We start from the raw sequence: 7,401 nt of genomic DNA on the forward strand, positions 1-7,401 counted from the left end.
TGTGACATTACTGGGTCAAACCACGGACACCTGTAATATTAGTAATAACAATAATAATAATAATAATAATAATAATAATAATAAATCAATACATTCCATAACCAGGGAACTAGCATTTATGGAATCTAGTAAAGGCTGCCACCATATTTCCCCACAAGAAGACATCCACACAGAATTTTCTATGGCTTGGATGATAAATACAAAAATAGTCCAACTTGGACAGAACGATAGATAAACAATTTCGTAACACTTTGACAAACACTTGTCCCGTACTGCATCTATCAGATATTTTCTCAGCATAGAACTTTTACTTTTACATAGTTCAGCTCGTGCCATATGGTATTAATGCATCTAAAAGCTTTCACTGACCTACTTATCATTTCAAAGCTGAACAGTGGCAGCTAAGGAGATTGTGAATCATACAAATATTCCTTTGTCATCCAGACTGCGAGAACTTAGCATGTCATTTTTCTTGTTCCTTATCCTTTTTATCTTTTTGAGAAAAAAAAGCTGAATTTTCAGTTCCAAAATTTGCATTACATTGTATTACAGTGTAATTCTTTGTTATTTTACTTTTATTTATGCCGATGTTGCATTTTTTTGATTGGAGACTTTGCAAGGCACGGGGAAAGGATTAATGTAGAGCATCCGAATAATGTCCTCTGTTGACGGAATTTGGCTTGTGTTAATGGCATCAGTATGAAATCAGTTTGAGATGCTTTTGTGATCATTCAGAATTCAATGACAGGGGCATGTGACTTGCATATGACTTTGCCTACTTCCTACTTCAAGGGAGCTTTGCATTCCTATAGACTTGTTGAAAAAACCTGTAACGCCCCCCACCCCCAGTTTAGCAGTTAGATAAATGTATTTTTTTGCCTAGTTTTTGGAGTAGTGGTTGAATGTGTTGGTCTGCAGTTTGGTCTGATAGTTTTATTGCTTCCCCCTGCCTCTGGGAGGGAGATAAGCAGGGGCGGACTGACAACTCATGGGGCCTCCGGGCAATAGGGGATCATGGGGCCCCTGTGTCCTTGCCCAAACTCAAAAAAGGCTATGACAAACGTACCAGGGGCATCTCATGGGGCCCCCTACTGACCCCGGGCCCTCGGGCAGTGCCCGAGTTTCCAAATGGTCAGTCCGCCCCTGGAGATAAGCTGAATATCAGCTGAATATTTATCATACCCTGGCTAATTCCTGGAGGAGGGTGTCCAGAAGGTCATTGGAGAATTGATACATATAGATGAGGCCTGAGCAGATTGTTCTCCCCTTGTCAGGAAGGGATCCAGTACTCCTGGGACCTAGGAAAAGTATCACCAAGGCAAAAGACTACCGTTTGGGCCTCAGCATTTTCTGTGTTAAGGGCCTCAGCAGGACAGATGAAAAAGGGGAGACATGCTGAAAGATACTGTTTCAGAGTCCAGATCTGAAGGAGGACTTTGCCATTTTCCCCATTAAGGATCTAACCGTGGAGTCCAGGTGGTAGGCAACTCCTGGGACTCCATGAGTGATGACCTTACAGTGGACTGATAGTTTTGTAGAAGCAAAAGTGAACCAGCTGCTGGTGGCCGCTCCATGGTCTATAGCTGTGAGGCCTCAGGCATTCTGACCATCCCCAGCTCTAGTACCTCCAGAGAAGCTGCTACTGAGAGAGTAAAGAGAAGCTTGTTGCTGATCATTTTGGAGTATCCCATGACCCTACACTCCTCTCCCAGGGGCAGACTGACCATTTGGAAACTCGGGCACTGCCCGAGGGCCCGGGGTCAGTAGGGGGCTCCATGAGTTGCCCCTGGTACCTTTTTCATAGGCTTTTTTGAGTTTGGGCAAGGACACAGGAACCCCATGATCCCCTATTGCCCGGGGGCCCCATGAGTTGTCAGTCCGCCCCTGTCTTCTCCTAAAGTTCTTCAGCAATACATAATAAAAAGAAATCCCCTTTAAGTTGTTGGTGTGCTGGTGTGACTGGTGGCATGTGTACTACGTAGGGAGAACCTGTCTGTTTACAGTGTCCCCTTGAGGGGTGAGCAAAAACCATTTGCATACAAAAGTCCATCAACACAGGCCCTTACATAGTTATTGGATATCAAAAATAGTTATGATGTAGGACAACAAATGTAAGCATTAGCTTTTTTGTTAGTATAATGGTAACCCAGTTGAGCTGCTTTAAGGTTATCAGGTTAGGTTTGAGTCAGAGACTTGGAGTTTTTGACCGTGCAGTATGACCCTCTGTTGGGAGTTATAGCTAGGGGTTAGGTTAAGATAAAGGTCAGAGTCTAGGGGCAAAGGCTAGGGTTAAGTGTTGGGCTAAAACACATTCTATGGCTAAAGGTTCATGGACACCTGACCATCACACCTATAGGAGCATGTTGGATATTCCATTACAAAACCATGGGCAATATGGAGTTTTCTCACTTTATTTTGTGGCTATAATAGCCTCAATCTTCTGGGAAGGGTTTCCACAAGATTTTGGAGTTCCCATTCAGCCAAATAGCATTAATGAGGCCAGGTACTAATGTTGGATGAAAAGATCTGGCTTCCAATTGATTCCAAAGGTGTTCAGTACAGTTGAGGTTATGGCTTTACATAGGCCTCTCAAGTTCCTCCACCCCAAAGTCAGCACACAACAGTTTTATGGAGATGGTTTTGTGGACAGTCATGTTGGAACAGAAAAGGGTCTTCCCTTAACTCTTGCCAGAAGACTAGAGGCACGCAATTTTATAAAATGTCTTTGTATGGTGTAGTATTAACAGTATATTTCAAGGGAAACACCTGAATTCAGTTATTTGTAGGGGTGTCCTACACATACTTTTGGACATATTATGTAGATTTAAAATTTAGATGGATGACATTTAGGTTGTTACAGTGCTACTTTTTTTGTTTTACCTTTTATTTTATTATTTTTTTCCATCTCAGGACTGCTGATCATCTTCAGCTCCTTTCAGCCACTTCCACATGTGCTCACTGCAGCAGCTATACATCATTACTCTGAACCAGCAGGGATCCTGTGATTGCTTCAACAAGTGGCTGACTTGTCCCCAGGACCGATATTTTGCCCCCCTTATTGTCTTCTAAGACTTTATTTAGACTCATATCATTGGTCAGTCACTAACAGGGGTGGACTAACTAAGGCTTCTGTAACTTTTTACTGGAGTTTTGTAAAAATAAAGAAATACTGAAAGTTGTACATTTTACTCTTTTGTGGTCTCCGAAATCTCTAAATTCTCCCTATGTCTGCCAATCACTGGGATCCTTTTATACCAATTTTGCCAAAAGCAAGCCTACAGTGTAATATAGGTATAGGCAGGGGCGGACTGACCATTTGGAAACTCGGGCACTGCCTGAGGGCCCGGGGTCAGTAGGGGGCCCCATGAGATGCCCCTGGTACCTTTTTCATAGGCTTTTTTGTGTTTGGGCAAGGACACAGGGGCCCCATGATCCCCTATTGCCCGAGGGCCCCATGAGTTGTCAGTCCGCCCCTGATCACTAATGATGTAACTTCCAAGCATGTACAATTGAGTTAGATTATTCCAGCACTCAGGATGCATGTAATGTGTAAAATGTCGAAACTGGACAGCTGAAAGAGTTGTATACACACAAAAAAAAAATGCTAGGAGAAATGCTAATCTACTATAAATGTTAACTTTCTTGGACCGCTTGACTGTCAGCGCTAAAGCAATACTGCTACACAGTGGGACAAATTTATTAAATGTGTATATTATATAGAAGCATTTAAATTTCTAGATTTGAAAGCATTTTCTGAATTCACACTCTAGAGTCCCATTAGTTATAACAACAATCTGTGGCCAGTGGAGAGTGAAAATGCCGCCTTATGCCAATGAGCAATTAGGTTTGAATCCTCATTTGCAGTATGTTGAATGTGCAGTGATTGGGGGCTTAGCAAGCAGGATCAAGTCTAACAAGTCTCCATAGGGAATCAACAGTGAACTGCTGAGACGGTCAGGCTCAAGTGGCACCATTAAGGTCTTGGCTCACAATGAAGGTTTACAATAGAAGCAATTTTTTTGCTATCTGCATGAGTGGCTTTAGACTTTTACCCTGTCAGTTATAAACCTTATTACACTATTAGGAGTTTTTCTTTATTTGACATTTCTGAACCCTGACAGGTTGAGTACCTTTTTTAGAAACATGGATTCAGAAAAGAGGGAACCAAGCAGAGCAGTTTTTGACCTATATGGTAAATGGTCCTGCGTGTAACTGCCAACCAAGTGCTGAATGGTTCTGATGGTTTATAAGTCATTGGAAAACACTCCATTCATCATTGGTCTTTTAAGTCCAACAAGAGGGTTTGTGGCACTAAATGTCAATTTAGCTCATGTTTAGTTCAGCAGAACATATACAGACTGGCAACAGTTTTGGGCCTCACTCCCTTTGTCAAGCCAAATATGTAGAGGTAGAACCTAAAATACTAACATCATAAAAGCTAGAAACATTGAAACTGGTCTTCTAAATAGTATATTTGGTCCTTCGTGTTTAAAGTGAACTGAACCTCTTTGTTGGCAGGTGTTAATGTAGACATTGAGTTTATGTTTCAATATTTTTATTAGGTTTTTCAGAGATAAACAGGGAAAAAACAGGGACAAGAGATATGGTTCATTCATACATACAATATAGCAATAAACAAAATATGGTTGATTATTTTTTTTGTAGTTCCGCCCATTGGATGGATGAGGTGTTGGTCTTGTTTAGCAATATCATCAGAGGTATTCATGTGCAATTGATGAACCTTGGTGAGGAGTTTGGGGTGTTAAGGGGTTTTTGGTGGAGAGGTGGGGCAGGATAGGATTGAGGGGAGGAGAGATGTAACTGGGTATTTGAGGAGATACCAGTCTTGGTATGGGGTGTGATTTCATCTCATGAAATGTTATCAGGGTTGTACTGAGCATTTTGGGTGATTTAACCACCGGGTCCATTGGATATTGAATTTGTGATAGGAAGAAGTGTTAATTGCGGATAATTTTTCCATTTGACATTTGAGTGTTAAGGTCTGTAATTAGTGAAGTGATTGAGGGGGTATTATTTGTGTTCCATAATCTAGTGATATTAATTTTGGTGGCAAACAGTATGTGGGTGATATTTGTTTGGGAGTGAGGAGGGAGTGTCTCGATTCCAATGTGTAGGACTGCTAATGAGGGGTTTATGTTAATGTTTCTATAGGCACTGCAGTTATGCACGAATTAATGCCCACTACCTATGGGCCTCACTGTACGTAGTGGTGCATTGACCGGAGTATAGGTCACTTCCCGTTGCAAGGGTATATAGAAGAGTGTTCCCTGGGGCAGAATCTTTTGGTTCTATGGGAGAACAGGGGAGACCACACATCTTAAATTGTGCTCATTAACAGAGGAGGGCATCCACATGGACCAACTGGACTCAACTGGGCCCAGAGTTGGGAAATTGCACGATGTGTGGGAAGTCTTTAAGATAAAGGTATGCTCACCATTGTACCGCAACACCATTGTACAGCCTTACCATGGTATAGCCTACCAATGAATATCCTTAACCATTATTACAGCTTAGGCTACCTCAAGAGGAACTGTCCTATTGACCATTGTCTACACCACACAGAAATCAAATGATTTATGTGCAAATAGTGTGTTTGTTATGGAATAGTCTAATGTAAATGAATTGACTGTGTAAATGTCATTTATTATGCAGAGCAATGTAATATCTTTGTGCTAACCTAGGGAACTACACTCAGTAAACAAGTTCAAGTCTGGTCTGGTCACCTAATGAAGATAAGCTTTTGTGTGCCATTACAGTGTATGCAATAGGGGAACAAAGTGTAATTGAATCAGAGTGGTTTTGTAACTGAGTGCTTGTGTACCATTAGTATGCAGAAGGAAGAGCAACCAGTTCTGAATGCGAATGGTGGTGGACAGTGACAGAGAGTTCCAATCCAAAGGGTGGTTTGGTGTCTGTTTAAACATGCTCTTTTCAGCAGTGAGTCCCTATCCTTGGGCCATTGTGGTATGGAACTTTCCTAGGGACAGGGCTTTGACAATGGAAAAAGTAAGACCTCACATGTGTATGGAGTTTCCATTCCAATCCCACGGGTTTTAACAAGACAAAAGGTGCTGAACTGGTGAAGGATATTTATGTGTCTGTCCACGAGGTTTGGAGCTCAAAGTCTATCAAAACCACAGAAAAGCCACCTCAGTATGAATGCTCACACCCCACTTTCCAAATTAGAGCAGAGGGGAGGGATGTCTGTTAGCCTTGTGCATACTTGGACAGCTTTCATCTCAGATGTTTGGGTGCAGAATGGTTTCCGGGCCTACAAGCTTGAATTTAGTTCCCAGCGTTCTCCTTGGTTTCTCATTCCTAACCTTCCTGTGTCACTGCACAGATTAGCAGATCTTCAAGTAGACCCCTCAGGTCTTCTGGATCAAGGTGCCATTGCCCCATTTCCTGTACTAGAAGTTTTTAACAGTTTTACTGCAACCTGTTCACAATTCCCAAACCCAGTGTGCCCTATCTTGGATCTCAAAGCACTGAATGCGGTCTGTCATCTCCTCCCTTCACCAGGAAGACCTAGCTTCTATGGACATCATGGACACATACCTAGCACAGTGGCTAAATGGTTAGCTCTTCTGCCTAGCAGTACTCGGGTTGTTGGTTTGAATCCCAGCCACGGCACCAGCTGCCTGGAGTTTGCATGTACTCCTTGTGCCTAACTGGGTTTCCTCCAGATACTATTGTTTCCTCCCACAATCCAAAGACATGCTGGTAGGTGAATTGGTTACTATCTAAATTGGCCCCAGTATGTGTATGTATGAATGTAAGTTAGAGGTCTTAGATTGTACGCCCCTTGAGGGACTGATGTGAATGTACAATATGTATGTAAAGCGCTGTGTAAATTGACTGCGCTATCTAAGTACCTGAAATAAATAAATAAAATAAATAGTGTTCTGCACTGGTAGCCTCAAAATGCTCTGTAGTCTGCTGATGGGACAGGTAGGAACAGAAATTACCGGCTGGAGATAAAATGCCGTCTTTTTGGTGTGGGGCCTGGTTGAGTGATTTGACACATGGTCATCTGTGGGTGATAACTTACACTCACTATCATTATTGTAGTGGGGCAGGTGGCAGGTACAACACAGTTACTGGGGGTGGCGCCGGTTTCGTATTCCCCAACTACAATTTATGCTTTCCCCAAGCAGGGCAAAGCAACAGGTTCATTTTATTGGTAACCCCAGCAGTTGCACACATTTTCCTTTCCTTCAAAACCCTGCTGCTATATTCAGCAACAGGAGTGAGGGAAAAATAAGCTCGTGTAAGTTTGCAATTGGAGCTAGAACAGGGCTGAGGACTCTCCCCACATAAAAACACTGGGTGCCTGTGTGGCCAGTTGTTGGGAACCAGCATGGTCAAGTGCAAGGAAAG

General features: G+C 42.5%; 1 long non-coding RNA gene across 1 annotated transcript in view; it reads left to right on the plus strand.

Moving 5' to 3' along the window:
- Nucleotides 1-3,181, plus strand: part of LOC149451019 (uncharacterized) — a 10,591-nt gene extending 7,410 nt beyond the window's left edge. The window contains exons 2-3 of the long non-coding RNA XR_016315169.1: nucleotides 1-32; nucleotides 2,911-3,181. The exon at nucleotides 1-32 is cut by the window's left edge and continues 63 nt beyond it. This is a non-coding gene — a long non-coding RNA (uncharacterized LOC149451019). The remainder of the gene's footprint in view (nucleotides 33-2,910) is intronic.
- The last annotated feature ends 4,220 nt before the right edge of the window (nucleotides 3,182-7,401 follow it).

This window comes from Staurois parvus, unplaced genomic scaffold (assembly GCF_062004578.1).
Source record: "Staurois parvus isolate SC_StPar_1 unplaced genomic scaffold, SC_StPar_1.0 ptg000552l, whole genome shotgun sequence".
NCBI classification, from domain to species: Eukaryota; Metazoa; Chordata; class Amphibia; order Anura; family Ranidae; genus Staurois; species Staurois parvus.